The sequence below is a fragment of the Lactuca serriola genome, chromosome 1 (genome assembly GCF_051521515.1).
Source record: "Lactuca serriola cultivar US96UC23 chromosome 1, Lser_US96UC23_V15, whole genome shotgun sequence".
Lineage (NCBI taxonomy): Eukaryota > Viridiplantae > Streptophyta > Magnoliopsida > Asterales > Asteraceae > Lactuca > Lactuca serriola.
The window spans coordinates 206,492,556-206,512,261 of NC_136408.1; the positions used below are offsets into that span (position 1 = coordinate 206,492,556).

At 45.0% G+C, this 19,706-nt stretch overlaps 39 non-coding genes and 16 pseudogenes across 39 annotated transcripts; all 55 read left to right on the forward strand.

The window, feature by feature from the left end:
• The first annotated feature begins 112 nt into the window (after nt 1-112).
• LOC145076903 (5S ribosomal RNA) lies at nt 113-231 on the forward strand. The gene has a single exon (XR_013692863.1). It is a non-coding gene; the product is annotated as a 5S ribosomal RNA (ribosomal RNA).
• Nucleotides 232-477: 246 nt separating this feature from the next.
• LOC145079392 (5S ribosomal RNA) lies at nt 478-596 on the forward strand. The gene has a single exon (XR_013694907.1). It is a non-coding gene; the product is annotated as a 5S ribosomal RNA (ribosomal RNA).
• A 232-nt stretch (nt 597-828) lies between these two features.
• On the forward strand, nt 829-947 carry LOC145079216 (5S ribosomal RNA). The gene has a single exon (XR_013694735.1). It is a non-coding gene; the product is annotated as a 5S ribosomal RNA (ribosomal RNA).
• Nucleotides 948-1,180: 233 nt separating this feature from the next.
• LOC145079551 (5S ribosomal RNA) lies at nt 1,181-1,299 on the forward strand (annotated as a pseudogene).
• Nucleotides 1,300-1,883: 584 nt separating this feature from the next.
• LOC145074194 (5S ribosomal RNA) lies at nt 1,884-2,002 on the forward strand. The gene has a single exon (XR_013691742.1). It is a non-coding gene; the product is annotated as a 5S ribosomal RNA (ribosomal RNA).
• A 231-nt stretch (nt 2,003-2,233) lies between these two features.
• LOC145080257 (5S ribosomal RNA) lies at nt 2,234-2,352 on the forward strand (annotated as a pseudogene).
• Nucleotides 2,353-2,586: 234 nt separating this feature from the next.
• LOC145077686 (5S ribosomal RNA) lies at nt 2,587-2,705 on the forward strand. Its single transcript, XR_013693351.1, has one exon. It is a non-coding gene; the product is annotated as a 5S ribosomal RNA (ribosomal RNA).
• A 236-nt stretch (nt 2,706-2,941) lies between these two features.
• LOC145079303 (5S ribosomal RNA) lies at nt 2,942-3,060 on the forward strand. The gene has a single exon (XR_013694825.1). It is a non-coding gene; the product is annotated as a 5S ribosomal RNA (ribosomal RNA).
• Nucleotides 3,061-3,300: 240 nt separating this feature from the next.
• On the forward strand, nt 3,301-3,419 carry LOC145078968 (5S ribosomal RNA). The gene has a single exon (XR_013694498.1). It is a non-coding gene; the product is annotated as a 5S ribosomal RNA (ribosomal RNA).
• A 231-nt stretch (nt 3,420-3,650) lies between these two features.
• LOC145079563 (5S ribosomal RNA) lies at nt 3,651-3,769 on the forward strand (annotated as a pseudogene).
• A 233-nt stretch (nt 3,770-4,002) lies between these two features.
• Nucleotides 4,003-4,121, forward strand: LOC145080101 (5S ribosomal RNA; annotated as a pseudogene).
• A 230-nt stretch (nt 4,122-4,351) lies between these two features.
• Nucleotides 4,352-4,470, forward strand: LOC145080524 (5S ribosomal RNA; annotated as a pseudogene).
• A 232-nt stretch (nt 4,471-4,702) lies between these two features.
• Nucleotides 4,703-4,821, forward strand: LOC145074638 (5S ribosomal RNA). Its single transcript, XR_013691952.1, has one exon. It is a non-coding gene; the product is annotated as a 5S ribosomal RNA (ribosomal RNA).
• A 232-nt stretch (nt 4,822-5,053) lies between these two features.
• LOC145079410 (5S ribosomal RNA) lies at nt 5,054-5,172 on the forward strand. Its single transcript, XR_013694925.1, has one exon. It is a non-coding gene; the product is annotated as a 5S ribosomal RNA (ribosomal RNA).
• Nucleotides 5,173-5,406: 234 nt separating this feature from the next.
• Nucleotides 5,407-5,525, forward strand: LOC145079437 (5S ribosomal RNA). Its single transcript, XR_013694951.1, has one exon. It is a non-coding gene; the product is annotated as a 5S ribosomal RNA (ribosomal RNA).
• Nucleotides 5,526-5,766: 241 nt separating this feature from the next.
• Nucleotides 5,767-5,885, forward strand: LOC145079476 (5S ribosomal RNA). The gene has a single exon (XR_013694988.1). It is a non-coding gene; the product is annotated as a 5S ribosomal RNA (ribosomal RNA).
• Nucleotides 5,886-6,121: 236 nt separating this feature from the next.
• On the forward strand, nt 6,122-6,240 carry LOC145078624 (5S ribosomal RNA). Its single transcript, XR_013694163.1, has one exon. It is a non-coding gene; the product is annotated as a 5S ribosomal RNA (ribosomal RNA).
• Nucleotides 6,241-6,473: 233 nt separating this feature from the next.
• Nucleotides 6,474-6,592, forward strand: LOC145078664 (5S ribosomal RNA). Its single transcript, XR_013694201.1, has one exon. It is a non-coding gene; the product is annotated as a 5S ribosomal RNA (ribosomal RNA).
• A 233-nt stretch (nt 6,593-6,825) lies between these two features.
• On the forward strand, nt 6,826-6,944 carry LOC145080295 (5S ribosomal RNA; annotated as a pseudogene).
• A 232-nt stretch (nt 6,945-7,176) lies between these two features.
• Nucleotides 7,177-7,295, forward strand: LOC145080525 (5S ribosomal RNA; annotated as a pseudogene).
• A 232-nt stretch (nt 7,296-7,527) lies between these two features.
• On the forward strand, nt 7,528-7,646 carry LOC145078406 (5S ribosomal RNA). Its single transcript, XR_013693976.1, has one exon. It is a non-coding gene; the product is annotated as a 5S ribosomal RNA (ribosomal RNA).
• Nucleotides 7,647-7,878: 232 nt separating this feature from the next.
• On the forward strand, nt 7,879-7,997 carry LOC145078940 (5S ribosomal RNA). Its single transcript, XR_013694471.1, has one exon. It is a non-coding gene; the product is annotated as a 5S ribosomal RNA (ribosomal RNA).
• Nucleotides 7,998-8,231: 234 nt separating this feature from the next.
• On the forward strand, nt 8,232-8,350 carry LOC145079438 (5S ribosomal RNA). The gene has a single exon (XR_013694952.1). It is a non-coding gene; the product is annotated as a 5S ribosomal RNA (ribosomal RNA).
• Nucleotides 8,351-8,586: 236 nt separating this feature from the next.
• On the forward strand, nt 8,587-8,705 carry LOC145079073 (5S ribosomal RNA). The gene has a single exon (XR_013694598.1). It is a non-coding gene; the product is annotated as a 5S ribosomal RNA (ribosomal RNA).
• A 236-nt stretch (nt 8,706-8,941) lies between these two features.
• On the forward strand, nt 8,942-9,060 carry LOC145078625 (5S ribosomal RNA). The gene has a single exon (XR_013694164.1). It is a non-coding gene; the product is annotated as a 5S ribosomal RNA (ribosomal RNA).
• A 235-nt stretch (nt 9,061-9,295) lies between these two features.
• Nucleotides 9,296-9,414, forward strand: LOC145077476 (5S ribosomal RNA). Its single transcript, XR_013693223.1, has one exon. It is a non-coding gene; the product is annotated as a 5S ribosomal RNA (ribosomal RNA).
• Nucleotides 9,415-9,646: 232 nt separating this feature from the next.
• Nucleotides 9,647-9,765, forward strand: LOC145080329 (5S ribosomal RNA; annotated as a pseudogene).
• A 233-nt stretch (nt 9,766-9,998) lies between these two features.
• LOC145080527 (5S ribosomal RNA) lies at nt 9,999-10,117 on the forward strand (annotated as a pseudogene).
• A 233-nt stretch (nt 10,118-10,350) lies between these two features.
• On the forward strand, nt 10,351-10,469 carry LOC145079491 (5S ribosomal RNA). Its single transcript, XR_013695002.1, has one exon. It is a non-coding gene; the product is annotated as a 5S ribosomal RNA (ribosomal RNA).
• A 233-nt stretch (nt 10,470-10,702) lies between these two features.
• On the forward strand, nt 10,703-10,821 carry LOC145079090 (5S ribosomal RNA). The gene has a single exon (XR_013694615.1). It is a non-coding gene; the product is annotated as a 5S ribosomal RNA (ribosomal RNA).
• A 234-nt stretch (nt 10,822-11,055) lies between these two features.
• On the forward strand, nt 11,056-11,174 carry LOC145079439 (5S ribosomal RNA). The gene has a single exon (XR_013694953.1). It is a non-coding gene; the product is annotated as a 5S ribosomal RNA (ribosomal RNA).
• A 236-nt stretch (nt 11,175-11,410) lies between these two features.
• On the forward strand, nt 11,411-11,529 carry LOC145079074 (5S ribosomal RNA). The gene has a single exon (XR_013694599.1). It is a non-coding gene; the product is annotated as a 5S ribosomal RNA (ribosomal RNA).
• A 235-nt stretch (nt 11,530-11,764) lies between these two features.
• On the forward strand, nt 11,765-11,883 carry LOC145078627 (5S ribosomal RNA). Its single transcript, XR_013694166.1, has one exon. It is a non-coding gene; the product is annotated as a 5S ribosomal RNA (ribosomal RNA).
• Nucleotides 11,884-12,118: 235 nt separating this feature from the next.
• LOC145076637 (5S ribosomal RNA) lies at nt 12,119-12,237 on the forward strand. The gene has a single exon (XR_013692735.1). It is a non-coding gene; the product is annotated as a 5S ribosomal RNA (ribosomal RNA).
• Nucleotides 12,238-12,470: 233 nt separating this feature from the next.
• Nucleotides 12,471-12,589, forward strand: LOC145079912 (5S ribosomal RNA; annotated as a pseudogene).
• A 231-nt stretch (nt 12,590-12,820) lies between these two features.
• LOC145080514 (5S ribosomal RNA) lies at nt 12,821-12,939 on the forward strand (annotated as a pseudogene).
• Nucleotides 12,940-13,171: 232 nt separating this feature from the next.
• On the forward strand, nt 13,172-13,290 carry LOC145075804 (5S ribosomal RNA). The gene has a single exon (XR_013692516.1). It is a non-coding gene; the product is annotated as a 5S ribosomal RNA (ribosomal RNA).
• Nucleotides 13,291-13,521: 231 nt separating this feature from the next.
• LOC145080217 (5S ribosomal RNA) lies at nt 13,522-13,640 on the forward strand (annotated as a pseudogene).
• A 233-nt stretch (nt 13,641-13,873) lies between these two features.
• Nucleotides 13,874-13,992, forward strand: LOC145078705 (5S ribosomal RNA). The gene has a single exon (XR_013694239.1). It is a non-coding gene; the product is annotated as a 5S ribosomal RNA (ribosomal RNA).
• Nucleotides 13,993-14,230: 238 nt separating this feature from the next.
• LOC145079471 (5S ribosomal RNA) lies at nt 14,231-14,349 on the forward strand. Its single transcript, XR_013694984.1, has one exon. It is a non-coding gene; the product is annotated as a 5S ribosomal RNA (ribosomal RNA).
• A 234-nt stretch (nt 14,350-14,583) lies between these two features.
• Nucleotides 14,584-14,702, forward strand: LOC145077487 (5S ribosomal RNA). Its single transcript, XR_013693234.1, has one exon. It is a non-coding gene; the product is annotated as a 5S ribosomal RNA (ribosomal RNA).
• Nucleotides 14,703-14,935: 233 nt separating this feature from the next.
• Nucleotides 14,936-15,054, forward strand: LOC145080102 (5S ribosomal RNA; annotated as a pseudogene).
• A 233-nt stretch (nt 15,055-15,287) lies between these two features.
• On the forward strand, nt 15,288-15,406 carry LOC145080528 (5S ribosomal RNA; annotated as a pseudogene).
• Nucleotides 15,407-15,637: 231 nt separating this feature from the next.
• Nucleotides 15,638-15,756, forward strand: LOC145074646 (5S ribosomal RNA). Its single transcript, XR_013691954.1, has one exon. It is a non-coding gene; the product is annotated as a 5S ribosomal RNA (ribosomal RNA).
• A 232-nt stretch (nt 15,757-15,988) lies between these two features.
• LOC145079091 (5S ribosomal RNA) lies at nt 15,989-16,107 on the forward strand. The gene has a single exon (XR_013694616.1). It is a non-coding gene; the product is annotated as a 5S ribosomal RNA (ribosomal RNA).
• A 234-nt stretch (nt 16,108-16,341) lies between these two features.
• LOC145079440 (5S ribosomal RNA) lies at nt 16,342-16,460 on the forward strand. The gene has a single exon (XR_013694954.1). It is a non-coding gene; the product is annotated as a 5S ribosomal RNA (ribosomal RNA).
• A 236-nt stretch (nt 16,461-16,696) lies between these two features.
• LOC145079075 (5S ribosomal RNA) lies at nt 16,697-16,815 on the forward strand. Its single transcript, XR_013694600.1, has one exon. It is a non-coding gene; the product is annotated as a 5S ribosomal RNA (ribosomal RNA).
• Nucleotides 16,816-17,052: 237 nt separating this feature from the next.
• On the forward strand, nt 17,053-17,171 carry LOC145078628 (5S ribosomal RNA). Its single transcript, XR_013694167.1, has one exon. It is a non-coding gene; the product is annotated as a 5S ribosomal RNA (ribosomal RNA).
• Nucleotides 17,172-17,406: 235 nt separating this feature from the next.
• On the forward strand, nt 17,407-17,525 carry LOC145076651 (5S ribosomal RNA). Its single transcript, XR_013692742.1, has one exon. It is a non-coding gene; the product is annotated as a 5S ribosomal RNA (ribosomal RNA).
• A 233-nt stretch (nt 17,526-17,758) lies between these two features.
• LOC145079913 (5S ribosomal RNA) lies at nt 17,759-17,877 on the forward strand (annotated as a pseudogene).
• Nucleotides 17,878-18,108: 231 nt separating this feature from the next.
• On the forward strand, nt 18,109-18,227 carry LOC145080516 (5S ribosomal RNA; annotated as a pseudogene).
• Nucleotides 18,228-18,459: 232 nt separating this feature from the next.
• LOC145075813 (5S ribosomal RNA) lies at nt 18,460-18,578 on the forward strand. The gene has a single exon (XR_013692523.1). It is a non-coding gene; the product is annotated as a 5S ribosomal RNA (ribosomal RNA).
• A 230-nt stretch (nt 18,579-18,808) lies between these two features.
• On the forward strand, nt 18,809-18,927 carry LOC145079509 (5S ribosomal RNA). Its single transcript, XR_013695020.1, has one exon. It is a non-coding gene; the product is annotated as a 5S ribosomal RNA (ribosomal RNA).
• A 234-nt stretch (nt 18,928-19,161) lies between these two features.
• Nucleotides 19,162-19,280, forward strand: LOC145078706 (5S ribosomal RNA). The gene has a single exon (XR_013694240.1). It is a non-coding gene; the product is annotated as a 5S ribosomal RNA (ribosomal RNA).
• A 240-nt stretch (nt 19,281-19,520) lies between these two features.
• Nucleotides 19,521-19,639, forward strand: LOC145079373 (5S ribosomal RNA). Its single transcript, XR_013694891.1, has one exon. It is a non-coding gene; the product is annotated as a 5S ribosomal RNA (ribosomal RNA).
• Nucleotides 19,640-19,706: the final 67 nt, after the last annotated feature.

A 19,706-nucleotide genomic window follows, 5' to 3' on the forward strand; every position in this document is an offset into this window, starting at 1 on the left:
GTATTTCTGGAACGGAGCCGATCGGTCACATGGGTCCCACGCCCCGCGTACCAAAACAAAGTAGGTTCTGCGTCTTGTAACACATAAAAACAATAAACAGGGATACTATTTCGTGTGCTATCATACCAGCACTAATGCACCGGATCCCATCAGAACTCCGCAGTTAAGCGTGCTTGGGCGACAGTAGTACTAGGATTGGTGACCCCCTGGGAAGTCCTCGTGTTGCACCCCCCTTTTTAGTTTGTCCGTTTGCGTTTTTTTTTTTTTTTTTTTTACATTTTACGTGCGGTTTTGTGTTTTTTTTTTCCTTTCTTTCTTCCTATTTCTATGCTCGGGTGCCCTCCGGTTCATGGTTCATGGTTTTCGTATTTTTGGAACTGAGTCGATCGGTCACATGGGTCCCACGCCCCGCGTACCAAAACAAAGAAGGTTCTGCGTTTTATAACACATAAAAGCAATAAACATAGATAGTATTTTGTGTGCGTTCATACCAGCACTAACGCACCGAATCCTATCAGAACATCACAGTTAAGCGTGCTTGGGCGAGAGTAGTACAAGGATGGGTGACCCCCTGGGAAGTGCTCGTGTTGCACCCTCTTTTTCGTTGTCCGTTTGCATTTTTTTTTAACATTTTACGTGCGGTTTTTTGGTTTTTTTCCTTTCTTTCTGGCTATTTCTATGCTCGGGTGCCTTCCGGTTTATGGTTGATGGTTTTCGTATTTTTGGAACGGAGCCGATCGGTCACGTGGATCCCACGCCCCGCGTACAAAAACAAAGGAGATTATGCGTCTTGTAACACATAAAAGCAATAAACATAGATATTATTTTGGATGTGATCATAACAACACTAATGCACCAGATCCCATCAGAACTCCGCAGTTAAGCGTGCTTGGGCGAGAGTAGTACTAGGATTGGTGACCCCCTGGGAAATCCTCGTGTTGCACCCCCCTTTTTCGTTGTCCGTTTGCGTTTTCTTTTTATATTTTACGTGCGGTTTTTTGGTTTTTTTCCTTTCTTTCTTGCTATTTCTATGCTCGGGTGCCCTCCGGTTCATGGTTGATGGTTTTCGTATTTTTGGAACGGAGCCGATCGGTCACATGGGTCCCACGCCCCGCGTACCAAAACAAAGTAGGCTCTGCGTCTTGTAACACTTAAAAGCAATAAACATGGATAGTATTTTGTGTGCTATCATACCATCACTAATGCACCGAATCCCATCAGAACTCCGCAGTTAAGCGTGCTTGGGCGAGAGTAGTACAAGGATGGGTGACCCCCTGGGATGTGCTCGTGTTGCACCCTCTTTTTCGTTGTCCGTTTGGATTTTTTTTTTACATTTTACGTGCGTTTTTTGGTTTTTTGTCCTTTCTTTCTTGCTATTTCTATGCTCGGGTGCCTTCTGGTTTATGGTTGATGGTTTTCGTATTTTTGGAACGGAGCCGATCGGTCACGTGGATCCCACGCCCCGCGTACCAAAACAAAGAAGGTTCTGCGTCTTGTAACACATAAAAGCAATAAACATGGATAGTATTTCGTGTGCGATCATACCAGCACTAATGCAGCGAATCCCATCAGAACTCCGCAGTTATGCATGCTTTGGCAAGAGTAGTACAAGGATGGGTGAAACCCTGGGAAGTACTCGTGTTACACCCTCTTTTTCGTTGTGCGTTTGCATTTTTTTTTTTACATTTTACGTGCTGTTTTTTTGTTTTTTTCCTTTCTTTCTGGCTATTTCTATGCTCGGGTGCCTTCCAGTTTATGGTTGATGGTTTTCGTATTTTTGGAACGGAGCCGATCGGTCACGTGGATCCCACGCCCCGCGTACAAAAACAAAGGAGATTCTGCATCTTGTAACACATAAAAGCAATAAACATGGATATTATTTTGGGTGTGAATATAACAGCACTAATGCACCGGATCCCATCAGAACTCTGCAGTTAAGCGTGCTTGGGCGAGAGTAGTACTAGGATGGGTGACCCCCTGGGAAGTCCTCGTGTTGCACCCCCTTTTTCGTTGTCCGTTTGCGTTTTTTTTCCATTTTACGTGCGGTTTTTAGGTTTTATTTCCTTTCTTTCTTGCTATTTCGATGCTCGGGTTCCCTCCGGTTCATGGTTCATGGTTTTCGTATTTTTGGAACGGAGTCGATCGTTCACTTGGGTCCCACGCCCCGCGTACCAAAACAAAGTAGGCTCTGCGTCTTGTAACACATAAAAGCAATAAACATGGATAGTATTTCGTATGCTATCATACCAACACTAATGCACCGAATCCCATCAGAACTCCGCAGTTAAGCGTGCTTGGGCGAGAGTAGTACAAGGATGGGTGATCCCCTGGGATGTGCTCGTGTTGCACCCTCTTTTTTGTTGTCTGTTTGCAATTTTTTTTTTACATTTTACGTACGGTTTTTTGGTTTTTTATCCTTTCTTTCTTGCTATTTCTATGCTCGGGTGCCCTCCGGTTCATGGTTCATGGTTTTCGTATTTCTGGAACGGAGCCGATCGGTCACATGGGTCCCACGCCCCGCGTACCAAAACAAAGTAGGCTCTGCGTCTTGTAACACATAAAAGCAATAAACATGGATAGTATTTCGTGTGCTATCATACCAGCACTAATGCACCGGATCCCATCAGAACTCCGCAGTTAAGCGTGCTTGGGCGACAGTAGTACTATGATTGGTGACCCCCTGGGAAGTCCTCGTGTTGCACCCCCCTTTTTAGTTTGTCCGTTTGCGTTTTTTTTTTACATTTTACGTGCGGTTTTGTGTTTTTTTTTCCTTTTCTTTCTTCCTATTTCTATGCTCGGGTGCCCTCCGGTTCATGGTTCATGGTTTTCGTATTTTTGGAACTGAGTCGATCGGTCACATGGGTCCCACGCCCCGCGTACCAAAACAAAGAAGGTTCTGCGTTTTGTAACACATAAAAGCAATAAACATAGATAGTATTTCGTGTGCGTTCATACCAGCACTAACGCAACGAATCCCATCAGAACATCGCAGTTAAGCGTGCTTGGGCGAGAGTAGTACAAGGATGGGTGACCCCCTAGGAAGTGCTCGTGTTGCACCCCCCTTTTTAGTTTGTCCGTTTGCGTTTTTTTTTTTTTTACATTTTACGTGCGGTTTTTTGTTTTTTTTTCCCTTTCTTTCTTGCTATTTCTATGCTCGGGTGCCCTCCGGTTCATGGTTCATGGTTTTCGTATTTTTGGAACTGAGTCGATCGGTCACATGGGTCCCACGCCCCGCGTACCAAAACAAAGAAGGTTCTGCGTTTTGTAACACATAAAAGCAATAAACATAGATAGTATTTTGTGTGCGATCATACCAGCACTAATGCACCGAATCCCATCAGAACATCGCAGTTAAGCGTGCTTGGGCGACAGTAGTACAAGGATGGGTGACCCCCTGGGAAGTGCTCGTGTTGCACCCTCTTTTTCGTTGTCCGTTTGCATTTTTTTTAACATTTTGCGTGCGGTTTTTTGGTTTTTTTCCTTTCTTTCTGGCTATTTCTATGCTCGGGTGCCTTCCGGTTCATGGTTGATGGTTTTCGTATTATTGGAACGGAGCCGATCGGTCACGTGGATCCCACGCCCCGCGTACAAAAACAAAGGAGATTATGCGTCTTGTAACACATAAAAGCTATAAACATGGATATTATTTTCGGTGTGATCATAACAGCACTAATGCACCGGATCCCATCAGAACTCCGCTGTTAAGCGTGCTTGGGCGAGAGTAGTACTAGGATTGGTGACCCCCTGGTAAATCCTCGTGTTGCACCCACATTTTTCGTTGTCCGTTTGCGTTTTCTTTTTACATTTTACGTGCGGTTTTTTGGTTTTTTTCCTTTCTTTCTTGCTATTTCTATGCTCGGGTGCCCTCCGGTTCATGGTTGATGGTTTTCGTATTTTTGGAACGGAGCCGATCGGTCACATGGGTCCCACGCCCCGCGTACCAAAACAAAGTAGGCTCTGCGTCTTGTAACACATAAAAGCAATAAACATGGATAGTATTTCGTGTGCTATCATACCATCACTAATGCACCGAATCCCATCAGAACTCCGCAGTTAAGCATGCTTGGGCGAGAGTAGTACAAGGATGGGTGACCCCCTGGGATGTGCTCGTGTTGCACCCTCTTTTTCGTTGTCCGTTTGGATTTTTTTTCCATTTTACGTGCGTTTTTTGGTTTTTTATCCTTTCTTTCTTGCTATTTCTATGCTCGGGTGCCTTCTGGTTTATGGTTAATGGTTTTCGTATTTTTGGAACGGAGCCGATCGGTCACGTGGATCCCACGCCCCGCGTACCAAAACAAAGAAGGTTCTGCGTCTTGTAACACATAAAAGAAATAAACATGGATAGTATTTCGTGTGCGATCATACCAGCACTAATGCAGCGAATCCCATCAGAACTCCGCAGTTATGCATGCTTCGGCAAGAGCAGTACAAGGATGGGTGACACCCTGGGAAGTGCTCGTGTTGCACCCTCTTTTTCGTTGTGCGTTTGCATTTTTTTTTTACATTTTACGTGCTGTTTTTTTGTTTTTTTCCTTTCTTTATGGCTATTTCTCTGCTCGGGTGCCTTCCGGTTTATGGTTGATGGTTTTCGTATTTTTGGAACGGAGCCGATCGGTCACGTGGATCCCACGCCCCGCGTACAAAAACAAAGGAGATTCTGCATCTTGTAACACATAAAAGCAATAAACATGGATATTATTTTGGGTGTGATCATAAAAGCACTAATGCACCGGATCCCATCAGAACTCTGCAGTTAAGCGTGCTTGGGCGAGAGTAGTACTAGGATGGGTGACCCCCTGGGAAGTCCTCGTGTTGCACCCCCATTTTCGTTGTCCGTTTGCGTTTTTTTTTCCATTTTACGTGCGGTTTTTAGGTTTTTTTTCCTTTCTTCCTTGCTATTTCGATGCTCGGGTTCCCTCCGGTTCATGGTTCATGGTTTTCGTATTTTTGGAACGGAGTCGATCGTTCACTTGGGTCCCACGCCCCGCGTACCAAAACAAAGTAGGCTCTGCGTCTTGTAACACATAAAAGCAATAAACATGGATAGTATTTCGTGTGCTATCATACCAGCACTAATGCACCGAATCCCTTTAGAACTCCGCAGTTAAGCGTGCTTGGGCGAGAGTAGTACAAGGATGGGTGACCCCCTGGGATGTGCTCGTGTTGCACCCTCTTTTTCGTTGTCCGTTTGCAATTTTTTTTTTACATTTTACGTACGGTTTTTTGGTTTTTTATCCTTTCTTTCTTGCTATTTCTATGCTTGGGTGCCCTCCGGTTCATGGTTCATGGTTTTCGTATTTCTGGAACGGAGCCGATCGGTCACATGGGTCCCACGCCCCGCGTACCAAAACAAAGTAGGTTCTGCGTCTTGTAACACATAAAAACAATAAACAGGGATACTATTTCTTGTGCTATCATACCAGCACTAATGCACCGGATCCCATCAGAACTCCGCAGTTAAGCGTGCTTGGGCGACAGTAGCACTAGGATTGGTGACCCCCTGGGAAGTCCTCGTGTTGCACCCCCCTTTTTAGTTTGTCCGTTCGCGTTTTTTTTTTTTTTACATTTTACGTGCGGTTTTGTGTTTTTTTTTTCCTTTTCTTTCTTCCTATTTCTATGCTCGGGTGCCCTCCGGTTCATGGTTCATGGTTTTCGTATTTTTGGAACTGAGTCGATCGGTCACATGGGTCCCACGCCCCACGTACCAAAACAAAGAAGGTTCTGCGTTTTGTAACACATAAAAGCAATAAACATAGATAGTATTTCGTGTGCGTTCATACCAGCACTAACGCAACGAATCCCATCAGAACATCGCAGTTAAGCGTGCTTGGGCGAGAGTAGTACAAGGATGGGTGACCCCTTGGGAAGTGCTCGTGTTGCACCACCCTTTTTAGTTTGTCCGTTTGCGTTTTTTTTTACATTTAACGTGCGGTTTTTTGTTTTTTTTTTTCCTTTCTTTCTTGCTATTTCTATGCTCGGGTGCCCTCCGGTTCATGGTTCATGGTTTTCGTATTTTTGGAACTGAGTCGATCGGTCACATGGGTCCCACGCCCCGCGTACCAAAACAAAGAAGGTTCTGCGTTTTGTAACACATAAAAGCAATAAACATAGATAGTATTTTGTGTGCGATCATACCAGCACTAATGCACCGAATCCCATCAGAACATCGCAGTTAAGCGCGCTTGGGCGAGAGTAGTACAAGGATGGGTGACCCCCTGGGAAGTGCTCGTGTTGCACCCTCTTTTTCGTTGTCCGTTTGCATTTTTTTTTTAACATTTTGCGTGCGGTTTTTTGGTTTTTTTCCTTTCTTTCTGGCTATTTCTATGCTCGGGTGCCTTCCGGTTCATGGTTGATGGTTTTCGTATTTTTGGAACGGAGCCGATCGGTCACGTGGATCCCACGCCCCGCGTACAAAAACAAAGGAGATTACGCGTCTTGTAACACATAAAAGCTATAAACATGGATATTATTTTCGGTGTGATCATAATAGCACTAATGCACCGGATCCCATCAGAACTCCGCAGTTAAGCGTGCTTGGGCGAGAGTAGTACTAGGATTGGTGACCCCCTGGGAAATCCTCGTGTTGCACCCCCATTTTTCGTTGTCCGTTTGCGTTTTCTTTTTACATTTTACGTGCGGTTTTTTGGTTTTTTTCCTTTCTTTCTTGCTATTTCTATGCTCGGGTGCCCTCCGGTTCATGGTTGATGGTTTTCGTATTTTTGGAACGGAGCCGATCGGTCACATGGGTCCCACGCCCCGCGTACCAAAACAAAGTAGGCTCTGCGTCTTGTAACACATAAAAGCAATAAACATGGATAGTATTTCGTGTGCTATCATACCATCACTAATGCACCGAATCCCATCAGAACTCCGCAGTTAAGCATGCTTGGGCGAGAGTAGTACAAGGATGGGTGACCCCCTAGGATGTGCTCGTGTTGCACCCTCTTTTTCGTTGTCCGTTTGGATTTTTTTTTACATTTTACGTGCATTTTTTGATTTTTTTATCCTTTCTTTCTTGCTATTTCTATGCTCGGGTGCCTTCTGGTTTATGGTTAATGGTTTTCGTATTTTTGGAACGGAGCCGATCGGTAACGTGGATCCCACGCCCCGCGTACCAAAACAAAGAAGGTTCTGCGTCTTGTAACACATAAAAGCAATAAACATGGATAGTATTTCGTGTGCGATCATACCAGCACTAATGCAGCGAATCCCATCAGAACTCCGCAGTTATGCATGCTTCGGCAAGAGCAGTACAAGGATGGGTGACACCCTGGGAAGTGCTCGTGTTGCACCCTCTTTTTCGTTGTGCGTTTGCATTTTTTTTTTACATTTTACGTGCTGTTTTTTTGTTTTTTTCCTTTCTTTCTGGCTATTTCTCTGCTCGGGTGCCTTCCGGTTTATGGTTGATGGTTTTCGTATTTTTGGAACGGAGCCGATCGGTCACGTGGATCCCACGCCCCGCGTACAAAAACAAAGGAGATTCTGCATCTTGTAACACATAAAAGCAATAAACATGGATATTATTTTGGGTGAGATCATAAAAGCACTAATGCACCGGATCCCATCAGAACTCTGCAGTTAAGCGTGCTTGGGCGAGAGTAGTACTAGGATGGGTGACCCCCTGGGAAGTCCTCGTGTTGCACCCCCTTTTTCGTTGTCCATTTGCGTTTTTTTTTCCATTTTACGTGCGGTTTTTAGGTTTTTTTTCCTTTCTTTCTTGCTATTTCGATGCTCGGGTTCCCTCCGGTTCATGGTTCATGGTTTTCGTATTTTTGGAACGGAGTCGATCGTTCACTTGGGTCCCACGCCCCGCGTACCAAAACAATGTAGGCTATGCGTCTTGTAACACATAAAAGCAATAAACATGGATAGTATTTCGTGTGCTATCATACCAGCACTAATGCACCGAATCCCATCAGAACTCCGCAGTTAAGCGTGCTTGGGCGAGAGTAGTACAAGGATGGGTGACCCCCTGGGATGTGCTCGTGTTGCACCCTCTTTTTCGTTGTCCGTTTGCAATTTTTTTTTTACATTTTACGTACGGTTTTTTGGTTTTTTATCCTTTCTTTCTTGCTATTTCTATGCTCGGGTGCCCTCCGGTTCATGGTTCATGGTTTTCGTATTTCTGGAACGGAGCCGATCGGTCACATGGGTCCCACGCCCCGCGTACCAAAACAAAGTAGGTTCTGCGTCTTGTAACACATAAAAACAATAAACAGGGATACTATTTCTTGTGCTATCATACCAGCACTAATGCACCGGATCCCATCAGAACTCCGCAGTTAAGCGTGCTTGGGCGACAGTAGCACTAGGATTGGTGACCCCCTGGGAAGTCCTCGTGTTGCACCCCCCTTTTTAGTTTGTCCGTTTGCGTTTTTTTTTTACATTTTACGTGCGGTTTTGTGTTTTTTTTTCCTTTTCTTTCTTCCTATTTCTATGCTCGGGTGCCCTCCGGTTCATGGTTCATGGTTTTCGTATTTTTGGAACTGAGTCGATCGGTCACATGGGTCCCACGCCCCACGTACCAAAACAAAGAAGGTTCTGCGTTTTGTAACACATAAAAGCAATAAACATAGATAGTATTTCGTGTGCGTTCATACCAGCACTAACGCAACGAATCCCATCAGAACATCGCAGTTAAGCGTGCTTGGGCGAGAGTAGTACAAGGATGGGTGACCCCTTGGGAAGTGCTCGTGTTGCACCCCCCTATTTAGTTTGTCCGTTTGCGTTTTTATTTTACATTTTACGTACGGTTTTTTGTTTTTTTTTTCCTTTCTTTCTTGCTATTTCTATGCTCGGGTGCCCTCCGGTTCATGGTTCATGGTTTTCGTATTTTTGGAACTGAGTCGATCGGTCACATGGGTCCCACGCCCCGCGTACCAAAACAAAGAAGGTTCTGCGTTTTGTAACACATAAAAGCAATAAACATAGATAGTATTTTGTGTGCGATCATACCAGCACTAATGCACCGAATCCCATCAGAACATCGCAGTTAAGCGCGCTTGGGCGAGAGTAGTACAAGGATGGGTGACCCCCTGGGAAGTGCTCGTGTTGCACCCTCTTTTTCGTTGTCCGTTTGCATTTTTTTTTTTTAACATTTTGCGTGCGGTTTTTTGGTTTTTTTCCTTTCTTTCTGGCTATTTCTATGCTCGGGTGCCTTCCGGTTCATGGTTGATGGTTTTCGTATTTTTGGAACGGAGCCGATCGGTCACGTGGATCCCACGCCCCGCGTACAAAAACAAAGGAGATTACGCGTCTTGTAACACATAAAAGCTATAAACATGGATATTATTTTCGGTGTGATCATAACAGCACTAATGCACCGGATCCCATCAGAACTCCGTAGTTAAGCGTGCTTGGGCGAGAGTAGTACTAGGATTGGTGACCCCTTGGGAAATCCTCGTGTTGCACCCCCATTTTTCGTTGTCCGTTTGCGTTTTCTTTTTACATTTTACGTGCGGTTTTTTGGTTTTTTTCCTTTCTTTCTTGCTATTTCTATGCTCGGGTGCCTACGGTTCATGGTTGATGGTTTTCGTATTTTTGGAACGGAGCCGATCGGTCACATGGGTCCCACGCCCCGCGTACCAAAACAAAGTAGGCTCTGCGTCTTGTAACACATAAAAGCAATAAACATGGATAGTATTTCGTGTGCTATCATACCATCACTAATGCACCGAATCCCATCAGAACTCCGCAGTTAAGCATGCTTGGGCGAGAGTAGTACAAGGATGGTTGACCCCCTGGGATGTGCTCGTGTTGCACCCTCTTTTTCGTTGTCCGTTTGGATTTTTTTTTTACATTTTACGTGCGTTTTTTGATTTTTTTATCCTTTCTTTCTAGCTATTTCTATGCTCGGGTGCCTTCTGGTTTATGGTTAATGGTTTTCGTATTTTTGGAACGGAGCCGATCGGTCACGTGGATCCCACGCCCCGCGTACCAAAACAAAGAAGGTTCTGCGTCTTGTAACACATAAAAGCAATAAACATGGATAGTATTTCGTGTGCGATCATACCAGCACTAATGCAGCGAATCCCATCAGAACTCCGCAGTTATGCATGCTTCGGCAAGAGCAGTACAAGGATGGGTGACACCCTGGGAAGTGCTCGTGTTGCACCCTCTTTTTCGTTGTGCGTTTGCATTTTTTTTTTTACATTTTACGTGCTGTTTTTTTGTTGTTTTCCTTTCTTTCTGGCTATTTCTCTGCTCGGGTGCCTTCCGGTTTATGGTTGATGGTTTTCGTATTTTTGGAACGGAGCCGATCGGTCACGTGGATCCCACGCCCCGCGTACAAAAACAAAGGAGATTCTGCATCTTGTAACACATAAAAGCAATAAACATGGATATTATTTTGGGTGTGATCATAAAAGCACTAATGCACCGGATCCCATCAAAACTCTGCAGTTAAGCGTGCTTGGGCGAGAGTAGTACTAGGATGGGTGACACCCTGGGAAGTCCTCGTGTTGCACCCCCTTTTTCGTTGTCCATTTGCGTTTTTTTTTCCATTTTACGTGCGGTTTTTAGGTTTTTTTTTCCTTTCTTTCTTGCTATTTCGATGCTCGGGTTCCCTCCGGTTCATGGTTCATGGTTTTCGTATTTTTGGAACGGAGTCGATCGTCCACTTGGGTCCCACGCCCCGCGTACCAAAACAATGTAGGCTCTGCGTCTTGTAACACATAAAAGCAATAAACATGGATAGTATTTCGTGTGCTATCATACCAGCACTAATGCACCGAATCCCATCAGAACTCCGCAGTTAAGCGTGCTTGGGCGAGAGTAGTACAAGGATGGGTGACCCCCTGGGATGTGCTCGTGTCGCACCCTCTTTTTCGTTGTCCGTTTGCAATTTTTTTTTTACATTTTACGTACGATTTTTTGGTTTTTTATCCTTTCTTTCTTGCTATTTCTATGCTCGGGTGCCCTCCGGTTCATGGTTCATGGTTTTCGTATTTCTGGAACGGAGCCGATCGGTCACATGGGTCCCACGCCCCGCGTACCAAAACAAAGTAGGTTCTGCGTCTTGTAACACATAAAAACAATAAACAGGGATACTATTTCTTGTGCTATCATACCAGCACTAATGCACCGGATCCCATCAGAACTCCGCAGTTAAGCGTGCTTGGGCGACAGTAGCACTAGGATTGGTGACCCCCTGGGAAGTCCTCGTGTTGCACCCCCCTTTTTAGTTTGTCCGTTTGCGTTTTTTTTTTTACATTTTACGTGCGGTTTTGTGTTTTTTTTCCTTTTCTTTCTTCCTATTTCTATGCTCGGGTGCCCTCCGGTTCATGGTTCATGGTTTTCGTATTTTTGGAACTGAGTCGATCGGTCACATGGGTCCCACGCCCCACGTACCAAAACAAAGAAGGTTCTGCGTTTTGTAACACATAAAAGCAATAAACATAGATAGTATTTCGTGTGCGTTCATACCAGCACTAACGCAACGAATCCCATCAGAACATCGCAGTTAAGCGTGCTTGGGCGAGAGTAGTACAAGGATGGGTGACCCCTTGGGAAGTGCTCGTGTTGCACCCCCCTATTTAGTTTGTCCGTTTGCGTTTTTTTTTTACATTTTACGTGCGGTTTTTAGGTTTTTTTTCCTTTCTTTCTTGCTATTTCTATGCTCGGGTGCCCTCCGGTTCATGGTTCATGGTTTTCGTATTTTTGGAACTGAGTCGATCGGTCACATGGGTCCCACGCCCCGCGTACCAAAACAAAGAAGGTTCTGCGTTTTGTAACACATAAAAGCAATAAACATAGATAGTATTTTGTGTGCGATCATACCAGCACTAATGCACCGAATCCCATCAGAACATCGCAGTTAAGCGCGCTTGGGCGAGAGTAGTACAAGGATGGGTGACCCCCTGGGAAGTGCTCGTGTTGCACCCTCTTTTTCGTTGTCCGTTTGCATTTTTTTTTTTTAAAATTTTGCGTGCGGTTTTTTGGTTTTTTTCCTTTCTTTCTGGCTATTTCTATGCTCGGGTGCCTTCCGGTTCATGGTTGATGGTTTTCGTATTTTTGGAACGGAGCCGATCGGTCACGTGGATCCCACGCCCCGCGTACAAAAACAAAGGAGATTACGCGTCTTGTAACACATAAAAGCTATAAACATGGATATTATTTTCGGTGTGATCATAACAGCACTAATGCACCGGATCCCATCAGAACTCCGCAGTTAAGCGTGCTTGGGCGAGAGTAGTACTAGGATTGGTGACCCCCTGGGAAATCCTCGTGTTGCACCCCCATTTTTCGTTGTCCGTTTGCGTTTTCTTTTTACATTTTACGTGCGGTTTTTTGGTTTTTTTCCTTTCTTTCTTGCTATTTCTATGCTCGGGTGCCCTCCGGTTCATGGTTGATGGTTTTCGTATTTTTGGAACGGAGCCGATCGGTCACATGGGTCCCACGCCCCGCGTACCAAAACAAAGTAGGCTCTGCGTCTTGTAACACATAAAAGCAATAAACATGGATAGTATTTCGCGTGCTATCATACCATCACTAATGCACCGAATCCCATCAGAACTCCGCAGTTAAGCGTGCTTGGGCGAGAGTAGTACAAGGATGGGTGACCCCCTGGGATGTGCTCGTGTTGCACCCTCTTTTTCGATGTCCGTTTGGATTTTTTTTTACATTTTACGTGCGTTTTTTGGTTTTTTATCCTTTCTTTCTTGCTATTTCTATGCTCGGGTGCCTTCTGGTTTATGGTTGATGGTTTTCGTATTTTTGGAACGGAGCCGATCGGTCACGTGGATCCCACGCCCCGCTTACCAAAACAAAGAAGGTTCTGCGTCTTGTAACACATAAAAGCAATAAACATGGATAGTATTTCGTGTGCGATCATACCAACACTAATGCAACGAATCCCATCAGAACTCCGCCGTTATGCATGCTTGGGCAAGAGTAGTACAAGGATGGGTGACACCCTGGGAAGTGCTCGTGTTGCACCCTCTTTTTCGTTGTGCTTTTGCATTTTTTTTTTACATTTTACGTGCTGTTTTTTTGTTTTTTTCCTTTCTTTCTGGCTATTTCTATGCTCGGGTGCCTTCCGGTTTATGGTTGATGGTTTTCGTATTTTTGGAACGGAGCCGATCGGTCACGTGGAACCCACGCCCCGCGTACAAAAACAAAGGAGATTCTGCATCTTGTAACACATAAAAGCAATAAACATGGATATTATTTTGGGTGTGATCATAAAAGCACTAATGCACCGGATCCCATTAGAACTCTGCAGTTAAGCGTGCTTGGGCGAGAGTAGTACTAGGATGGGTGACCCCCTGGGAAGTCCTCGTGTTGCACCCCCTTTTTCGTTGTCCGTTTGCGTTTTTTTTCCATTTTACGTGCGGTTTTTAGGTTTTTTTTCCTTTCTTTCTTGCTATTTCGATGCTCGGGTTCCCTCCGGTTCATGGTTCATGGTTTTCGTATTTTTGGAACGGAGTCGATCGTTCACTTGGGTCCCACGCCCCGCGTACCAAAACAAAGTAGGCTCTGCGTCTTGTAACACATAAAAGCAATAAACATGGATAGTATTTCGTGTGCTATCATACCAGCACTAATGCAGCGAATCCCATCAAAACTCCGCAGTTAAGCGTGCTTGGGCGTGAGTAGTACAAGGATGGGTGACCCCCTGGGATGTGCTCGTGTTGCACCCTCTTTTTCGTTCTCCGTTTGCAAATTTTTTTTACATTTTACGTACGGTTTTTTGGTTTTTTATCCTTTCTTTCTTGCTATTTCTATGCTCGGGTGCCCTCCGGTTCATGGTTCATGGTTTTCGTATTTATGGAACGGAGCCGATCGGTCACATGGGTCCCACGCCCCGCGTACCAAAACAAAGTAGGTTCTGCGTCTTGTAACACATAAAAACAATAAACATGGATACTATTTCTTGTGCTATCATACCAGCACTAATGCACCGGATCCCATCAGAACTCCGCAGTTAAGCGTGCTTGGGCGACAGTAGTACTAGGATTGGTGACCCCCTGGGAAGTCCTCGTGTTGCACCCCCCTTTTTAGTTTGTCCGTTTGCGTTTTTTTTTTTTTACATTTTACGTGCGGTTTTGTGTTTTTTTTCCTTTTCTTTCTTCCTATTTCTATGCTCGGGTGCCCTCCGGTTCATGGTTCATGGTTTTCGTATTTTTGGAACTGAGTCGATCGGTCACATGGGTCCCACGCCCCGCGTACCAAAACAAAGAAGGTTCTGCGTTTTGTAACACATAAAAGCAATAAACATAGATAGTATTTCGTGTGCGTTCATACCAGCACTAACGCAACGAATCCCATCAGAACATCGCAGTTAAGCGCGCTTGGGCGAGAGTAGTACAAGGATGGGTGACCCCCTGGGAAGTGCTCGTGTTGCACCCTCTTTTTCGTTGTCCGTTTGCATTTTTTTTTTTAACATTTTGCGTGCGGTTTTTTGGTTTTTTTCCTTTCTTTCTGGCTATTTCTATGCTCGGGTGCCTTCCGGTTCATGGTTGATGGTTTTCGTATTTTTGGAACGGAGCCGATCGGTCACGTGGATCCCACGCCCCGCGTACAAAAACAAAGGAGATTACGCGTCTTGTAACACATAAAAGCTATAAACATGGATATTATTTTCGGTGTGATCATAACAGCACTAATGCACCGGATCCCATCAGAACTCCGTAGTTAAGCGTGCTTGGGCGAGAGTAGTACTAGGATTGGTGACCCCTTGGGAAATCCTCGTGTTGCACCCCCATTTTTCGTTGTCCGTTTGCGTTTTCTTTTTACATTTTACGTGCGGTTTTTTGGTTTTTTTCCTTTCTTTCTTGCTATTTCTATGCTCGGGTGCCCTCCGGTTCATGGTTGATGGTTTTCGTATTTTTGGAACGGAGCCGATCGGTCACATGGGTCCCACGCCCCGCGTACCAAAACAAAGTAGGCTCTGCGTCTTGTAACACATAAAAGCAATAAACATGGATAGTATTTCGTGTGCTATCATACCATCACTAATGCACCGAATCCCATCAGAACTCCGCAGTTAAGCATGCTTGGGCGAGAGTAGTACAAGGATGGGTGACCCCCTGGGATGTGCTCGTGTTGCACCCTCTTTTTCGTTGTCCGTTTGGATTTTTTTTTTACATTTTACGTGCGTTTTTTGATTTTTTTATCCTTTCTTTCTAGCTATTTCTATGCTCGGGTGCCTTCTGGTTTATGGTTAATGGTTTTCGTATTTTTGGAACGGAGCCGATCGGTCACGTGGATCCCACGCCCCGCGTACCAAAACAAAGAAGGTTCTGCGTCTTGTAACACATAAAAGCAATAAACATGGATAGTATTTCGTGTGCGATCATACCAGCACTAATGCAGCGAATCCCATCAGAACTCCGCAGTTATGCATGCTTCGGCAAGAGCAGTACAAGGATGGGTGACACCCTGGGAAGTGCTCGTGTTGCACCCTCTTTTTCGTTGTGCGTTTGCATTTTTTTTTACATTTTACGTGCTGTTTTTTTGTTGTTTTCCTTTCTTTCTGGCTATTTCTCTGCTCGGGTGCCTTCCGGTTTATGGTTGATGGTTTTCGTATTTTTGGAACGGAGCCGATCGGTCACGTGGATCCCACGCCCCGCGTACAAAAACAAAGGAGATTCTGCATCTTGTAACACATAAAAGCAATAAACATGGATATTATTTTGGGTGTGATCATAAAAGCACTAATGCACCGGATCCCATCAGAACTCTGCAGTTAAGCGTGCTTGGGCGAGAGTAGTACTAGGATGGGTGACCCCCTGGGAAGTCCTCGTGTTGCACCCCCTTTTTCGTTGTCCATTTGCGTTTTTTTTTCCATTTTACGTGCGGTTTTTAGGTTTTTTTTCCTTTCTTTCTTGCTATTTCGATGCTCGGGTTCCCTCCGGTTCATGGTTCATGGTTTTCGTATTTTTGGAACGGAGTCGATCGTCCACTTGGGTCCCACGCCCCGCGTACCAAAACAATGTAGGCTCTGCGTCTTGTAACACATAAAAGCAATAAACATGGATAGTATTTCGTGTGCTATCATACCAGCACTAATGCACCGAATCCCATCAGAACTCCGCAGTTAAGCGTGCTTGGGCGAGAGTAGTACAAGGATGGGTGACCCCCTGGGATGTGCTCGTGTCGCACCCTCTTTTTCGTTGTCCGTTTGCAATTTTTTTTTTACATTTTACGTACGATTTTTTGGTTTTTTATCCTTTCTTTCTTGCTATTTCTATGCTCGGGTGCCCTCCGGTTCATGGTTCATGGTTTTCGTATTTCTGGAACGGAGCCGATCGGTCACATGGGTCCCACGCCCCGCGTACCAAAACAAAGTAGGTTCTGCGTCTTGTAACACATAAAAACAATAAACAGGGATACTATTTCTTGTGCTATCATACCAGCACTAATGCACCGGATCCCATCAGAACTCCGCAGTTAAGCGTGCTTGGGCGACAGTAGCACTAGGATTGGTGACCCCCTGGGAAGTCCTCGTGTTGCACCCCCCTTTTTAGTTTGTCCGTTTGCGTTTTTTTTTTTACATTTTACGTGCGGTTTTGTGTTTTTTTTCCTTTTCTTTCTTCCTATTTCTATGCTCGGGTGCCCTCCGGTTCATGGTTCATGGTTTTCGTATTTTTGGAACTGAGTCGATCGGTCACATGGGTCCCACGCCCCACGTACCAAAACAAAGAAGGTTCTGCGTTTTGTAACACATAAAAGCAATAAACATAGATAGTATTTCGTGTGCGTTCATACCAGCACTAACGCAACGAATCCCATCAGAACATCGCAGTTAAGCGTGCTTGGGCGAGAGTAGTACAAGGATGGGTGACCCCTTGGGAAGTGCTCGTGTTGCACCCCCCTATTTAGTTTGTCCGTTTGCGTTTTTTTTTTACATTTTACGTGCGGTTTTTAGGTTTTTTTTTTCCTTTCTTTCTTGCTATTTCTATGCTCGGGTGCCCTCCGGTTCATGGTTCATGGTTTTCGTATTTTTGGAACTGAGTCGATCGGTCACATGGGTCCCACGCCCCGCGTACCAAAACAAAGAAGGTTCTGCGTTTTGTAACACATAAAAGCAATAAACATAGATAGTATTTTGTGTGCGATCATACCAGCACTAATGCACCGAATCCCATCAGAACATCGCAGTTAAGCGCGCTTGGGCGAGAGTAGTACAAGGATGGGTGACCCCCTGGGAAGTGCTCGTGTTGCACCCTCTTTTTCGTTGTCCGTTTGCATTTTTTTTTTTTAACATTTTGCGTGCGGTTTTTTGGTTTTTTTCCTTTCTTTCTGGCTATTTCTATGCTCGGGTGCCTTCCGGTTCATGGTTGATGGTTTTCGTATTTTTGGAACGGAGCCGATCGGTCACGTGGATCCCACGCCCCGCGTACAAAAACAAAGGAGATTACGCGTCTTGTAACACATAAAAGCTATAAACATGGATATTATTTTCGGTGTGATCATAACAGCACTAATGCACCGGATCCCATCAGAACTCCGCAGTTAAGCGTGCTTGGGCGAGAGTAGTACTAGGATTGGTGACCCCCTGGGAAATCCTCGTGTTGCACCCCCATTTTTCGTTGTCCGTTTGCGTTTTCTTTTTACATTTTACGTGCGGTTTTTTGGTTTTTTTCCTTTCTTTCTTGCTATTTCTATGCTCGGGTGCCCTCCGGTTCATGGTTGATGGTTTTCGTATTTTTGGAACGGAGCCGATCGGTCACATGGGTCCCACGCCCCGCGTACCAAAACAAAGTAGGCTCTGCGTCTTGTAACACATAAAAGCAATAAACATGGATAGTATTTCGCGTGCTATCATACCATCACTAATGCACCGAATCCCATCAGAACTCCGCAGTTAAGCGTGCTTGGGCGAGAGTAGTACAAGGATGGGTGACCCCCTGGGATGTGCTCGTGTTGCACCCTCTTTTTCGATGTCCGTTTGGATTTTTTTTTACATTTTACGTGCGTTTTTTGGTTTTTTATCCTTTCTTTCTTGCTATTTCTATGCTCGGGTGCCTTCTGGTTTATGGTTGATGGTTTTCGTATTTTTGGAACGGAGCCGATCGGTCACGTGGATCCCACGCCCCGCTTACCAAAACAAAGAAGGTTCTGCGTCTTGTAACACATAAAAGCAATAAACATGGATAGTATTTCGTGTGCGATCATACCAACACTAATGCAACGAATCCCATCAGAACTCCGCCGTTATGCATGCTTGGGCAAGAGTAGTACAAGGATGGGTGACACCCTGGGAAGTGCTCGTGTTGCACCCTCTTTTTCGTTGTGCTTTTGCATTTTTTTTTTACATTTTACGTGCTGTTTTTTTGTTTTTTTCCTTTCTTTCTGGCTATTTCTATGCTCGGGTGCCTTCCGGTTTATGGTTGATGGTTTTCGTATTTTTGGAACGGAGCCGATCGGTCACGTGGAACCCACGCCCCGCGTACAAAAACAAAGGAGATTCTGCATCTTGTAACACATAAAAGCAATAAACATGGATATTATTTTGGGTGTGATCATAAAAGCACTAATGCACCGGATCCCATTAGAACTCTGCAGTTAAGCGTGCTTGGGCGAGAGTAGTACTAGGATGGGTGACCCCCTGGGAAGTCCTCGTGTTGCACCCCCTTTTTCGTTGTCCGTTTGCGTTTTTTTCCATTTTACGTGCGGTTTTTAGGTTTTTTTTCCTTTCTTTCTTGCTATTTCGATGCTCGGGTTCCCTCCGGTTCATGGTTCATGGTTTTCGTATTTTTGGAACGGAGTCGATCGTTCACTTGGGTCCCACGCCCCGCGTACCAAAACAAAGTAGGCTCTGCGTCTTGTAACACATAAAAGCAATAAACATGGATAGTATTTCGTGTGCTATCATACCAGCACTAATGCAGCGAATCCCATCAGAACTCCGCAGTTAAGCGTGCTTGGGCGTGAGTAGTACAAGGATGGGTGACCCCCTGGGATGTGCTCGTGTTGCACCCTCTTTTTCGTTCTCCGTTTGCAATTTTTTTTTTACATTTTACGTACGGTTTTTTGGTTTTTTATCCTTTCTTTCTTGCTATTTCTATGCTCGGGTGCCCTCCGGTTCATGGTTCATGGTTTTCGTATTTATGGAACGGAGCCGATCGGTCACATGGGTCCCACGCCCCGCGTACCAAAACAAAGTAGGTTCTGCGTCTTGTAACACATAAAAACAATAAACATGGATACTATTTCTTGTGCTATCATACCAGCACTAATGCACCGGATCCCATCAGAACTCCGCAGTTAAGCGTGCTTGGGCGACAGTAGTACTAGGATTGGTGACCCCCTGGGAAGTCCTCGTGTTGCACCCCCCTTTTTAGTTTGTCCGTTTGCGTTTTTTTTTTTTTTTACATTTTACGTGCGGTTTTGTGTTTTTTTTCCTTTTCTTTCTTCCTATTTCTATGCTCGGGTGCCCTCCGGTTCATGGTTCATGGTTTTCGTATTTTTGGAACTGAGTCGATCGGTCACATGGGTCCCACGCCCCGCGTACCAAAACAAAGAAGGTTCTGCGTTTTGTAACACATAAAAGCAATAAACATAGATAGTATTTCGTGTGCGTTCATACCAGCACTAACGCAACGAATCCCATCAGAACATCGCAGTTAAGCGTGCTTGGGCGAGAGTAGTACAAGGATGGGTGACCCATTGGGAAGTGCTCGTGTTGCACCCCCCTTTTTAGTTTGTCCGTTTGCGTTTTTTTTTTACATTTTACGTGCGGTTTTTTGTTTTTTTTTTCC